Below are 4,310 nucleotides of genomic sequence, written 5' to 3'. Positions count from 1 at the left end.
CGGCATATCACTTAACGGCGAGAGCACTCAAGGTGAGCGTAAAATAAATGCATTTATATTTATTAGGGTGATTGGCTTGGTTTTTCCAAACCACCGTAGGCGGTTTTTTAAATCTCTTTACTTTTCGAATACCGAGTTTTACAATCGAATTAACCGGATTTTCCAATAATTATAAATATTCATTTTATGGAAAGCTGATAACTAGTGCTATTAATTTATAAATTTAATTACATATATCTTAATAAACAAATTGTATTAATATTTTATTAGAAACTGGACTACATAGAAAATTTTTATAAATTTTGTATCTGAAAACTGGAAAACCGGACGAAAATCGTTTACTGGTCTTTTTTTTGTAGCAGCTTACTGAACTATATTTAAATCAGTAAATCGACTACATTTTATATAAATACTCATCTGACCGCAGGGTGAGGAAAGGGTCAGATCCGACGGGTTTGGACAGTGACGGATTTTGTGCCCATAATTTAAAAAACGAGTATATTCACGTTTATAAAGGTTTACAGGGGTATTTGAGGTCACTGAATTCGAATCTGAAGTCAAAATAAACGAAAACAAAATGGTCGATCAAATATGACGCCTGAAATTAAAAGAAATGTGTTTAATTTGAAAAATATTTATTTAATTCACGAAGTTATATGAGTTTTTTTAAGTTCTTAAATAAAGTGGTTTATTTTACATGAAATTGATTGAAAAAAGCAATTTTAAAAAAATTATCTTCAGAAAACTTTTCAATATTTTATGGTACAAATCACGCATTCAACAAAATGTCATGATTTGAAATATAATTATCTTGAAATAAACAAAAAAATTGTATTGGCGAAACATAGAGAAAATGACTTATGACTTTTTCTTCAAACAGTTTTGTTAAAAAAAACTCAGTTGAATATTCCATTAACTACTAATCAGATAACAAAAAATTTGTATGTTAAAGTTTATATAGAACTTACCTGTAGAAGAAAAACGCATTTTACAAAATTAAAATCGATCGCCCCTATGACTTGGCGTTCTTTAACAGGATCAACTAAGCCTTTCGCTCTGATTGTACAAACAGGTTGAAAAGGTTGAGACCTATCTTGGACATATTTCGATAGCCAACCCAAGAGAATAAAACCCCAAAATCGATACTTTATTTTTGGACTTATGGGTAAGAAATGGGGACCAAATATTACTATGCGTAGGGAGAGAAGTGTTAAAAAGGCTGATGTTAGTGTGCGTATATATATTTTATTTAAATTTGACTGTACACTTTAACTGCTACAATATCCAGAGTCGTGCCGAAGTATCGCAAGCCTAACGAAACAACTCGACTTTTTCGTCTGTGATAGGAGGCGTTGGGCTCCGATGATGGAATTCAAGAGGCGAGAGTTGACGAAGGTGTTGATTGAAACTCGACAAATGACCTCTCTTTAATAGACTGTATTTGTGTAGTTGGTCTGGTTCTGCGGATGGTGTATTTTCGGTTCTACATGCTGGAGTTTTTCCTGACAAAGGACTGTTGTTTTAGAGTTATAATCTTGTTAAGATCGGTGAGCTCCATTAAGTGCGAACTTGGCGGTAATTGGTACATTGAACTTATTTTACCTCATTGATTTCTTAATTAAAGCTTAACTATTTTCAGCAGTAGATTGGTAATTTTGGTATTAACGAGCCGTAAGTGTTACGGTAGAGAAAATATGTAAAATAAAACCGGTTTATCCGTTTTTTCTTAATTACAAAATAGGAAACCGGTTTTTTCAAATTGCCATTTTTCAAATACTTGAAAACCGGGCTTCGATCAAAGTCGAATAATCGAACACCCTAATATTTAAGTTTGCGCTTACACATATGTGTATGTACATAGTACGTACCAGGGATGTTGAGAATATTTTCGTATCATTTTACACATTCGCATTCGCATCAAAAGATACGAATGTTTTGCGAATGCCCGTGTGTACATGGGCGGAGAGTCCACTCTAATACTGTTGAAATAGCTCTAAGTCTGTCTAGAAATAATTTAAATTCCCCCCAGCGAAAGCGAAAGCTCGGATGTAGGATCTGGAGACATTAACAGCTCAACCTAATATTACCGGCGTGAGTTTTTGTACGCACAGACGCACGCAAGTTTTTCACATTTGATTAACCGAAATCAATTTGCGCTCGTGATTTCTCAGAGTAGCATTTCTGTCAAATTTCAGAAGTTGAGCAAAATTTGGGCATAAATTCATAACAGATCCGATTGTCAAATTAAAAAAAAAACATATGATAGAGATCATTGAGGTGAGTACAACGGTATATTTCCTTTTTCGCGGAAACAATTACAAAAGGTATTAAGGGCCAAAGTTCAAATTAAACAATTTTTTAAATCAAAATTTCTTAAAAAGGAATTCATAGATTTTAAAAGCTCATTTGATAGGAAAATTAATTCCCTTTAATTTGATATACATACTTTATATATGCTTTGTATAGTTTTCACAAAAATCGTATTAATGTATGCAGAAAGGAGTTCCGCTTCTCTTCTGCGGCAACACAGAAAGGAGAATTCTGCTTACTGAGGGTTATATGTATATCATATTAAAGGCAATCAAATTTCCTATCAAATGAGATCAAAATTCTTAAAATCCATGCATTCGTTTTCAAAAGATTTTGATTTTAAAAAAAATTTTAATTTGAGCTTTGACGTTAATAACTTTTGTAGTCGTTTCCGCAAAAAAAATACCGTTACGTTCAGCTCAATCATCTTTAATGGTCCCAATATTTTTTTTTTTATTTGAGCATCGGAGCTATTCTGCATTTGTTCCAAAATTTGAATTCTTAGTCGCGCCAAATTGTCAAATGAGCACAAACATCAAATCAAGATTTCACGCAACGCAAATCTTGGAATTTGAGTTAGCTTTTTACGCACGTTGGCCTCTAAAATATGTGAAATTAAAGCTCAATTAAAGCCAAACGAGGTACCACGCCCCTTGATATATAGATTTTCGATGCCCAAAATTTCAAAAATATCGGTACAGCTGTTCTCTAGTATTTCGAACAGTAAAAAACGGCTTCCAAATATATACTAGTAAAGATAACAAATTAAATACATTTTTTAATTAAATTTAGCCTATGGAAAAATGTTTACGATTGGATTGAGATTGTAAACTATCTTCTAGAGGAACTGGAAAAAATTGGCTGTCGGGTGATCGCCTATGTAGATGATGTAGAACTTTTGGTTAAGGGATGATTTCTAGACACCCTTTTTTATCTGGCTCAAGGTAACTAGGTGGATGATCAACGGCAGCCTCGCAGTTAATCCCAGCAAGACGGAGCTGGCGTCAAGTACTCAGGCTTGATCCTGGATAGGAAGCTGTCGTGGAAGCCAAACATTGGGGAAAGGGTAAGAAAGGCGTCGGTTGCCTTGTAGTGTTGTAGGGGAGCTATCGGTAAAAGCTTAGGTCTCTCGCCCAAACCATTTCATTAGCTCTATGAAACCAGATTTAAGCCTATCTTGTTTCACGGAGCCCATGTCGAGTGCAACTCACTAGAGAAGGCTACACTTGTAAAATAACTGAAATTCTATGTAAAAGTAAAAATTTCTCAACTGGACCTCGGATTTCAGTGAAGTTCGAAATTTTGTCGTGAAAATGTGTAGATTCAGAGGTTTATATAGCATTTTCAGTTTAAATGAAACCATTTTCAAATTAAGCGAATCCTTTTTCAAATTAAATGAAACCTTTTTCAGATTCAGTGAAACTTTATTCAAATTAAATGAGAACTTTTTCAGATTCAATGAAACTTTATTCAAATTAAATGAAACTTATTTCAAATTAAATGAAACTTTATTAAAATGAAATGAAACTTCTTTTTTGGATTACTTTGAATTAGCTGTTATGTGTTGCTCTCCCTTACGGTACATCTCTGTTTTCGGAAGTACATGTAAAGGATAATGTGAAAAGGAAAAGAGAAATGGGACATGTCAAAATTATTCTTAAAAACCGAAGTTGAATGTTGCCGTGATTAGACTGTGCTCTAATCCATAGAGTTTGCCAAATTTTAAATTTCGCTTAAGCGAGTGAGTGAGAAGGGAGAGTATTCGCACTTTATTTCCCTCTTCTCCCTTAAGAAAATAATAGTTGACAACTTTGAATTCGTGTAGCAACAGTAAAAATATTCTCCCAGTTAAACATCATAATCGGCGATAAAGATGTGTAACTGGGAGTTAAGGCTCTGTTACGTACGTGTTTTTACGTAGAAATCATAAACCAACAGACTTCTACGTATGTAATGCTGTGCGTTGGGTAACAGCTTACACGCGAAGCTCATTTAACAGA

General features: G+C 33.8%; 1 pseudogene; it reads left to right on the top strand.

The window, feature by feature from the left end:
- Window positions 1-6: 6 nt before the first annotated feature.
- Window positions 7-4,310, top strand: part of LOC108376505 (endothelin-converting enzyme 1 pseudogene) — an 11,786-nt pseudogene continuing 7,482 nt past the window's right edge.

This window comes from Rhagoletis zephyria, unplaced genomic scaffold, assembly GCF_001687245.7.
Source record: "Rhagoletis zephyria isolate East Lansing unplaced genomic scaffold, Rhagoletis_zephyria_1.1 Rzeph_scaffold_10564, whole genome shotgun sequence".
Taxonomy (NCBI): Eukaryota; Metazoa; Arthropoda; class Insecta; order Diptera; family Tephritidae; genus Rhagoletis; species Rhagoletis zephyria.
Note: the sequence above shows the minus strand (reverse complement) of the source record. Positions and strands in the feature narration are given on the sequence as shown.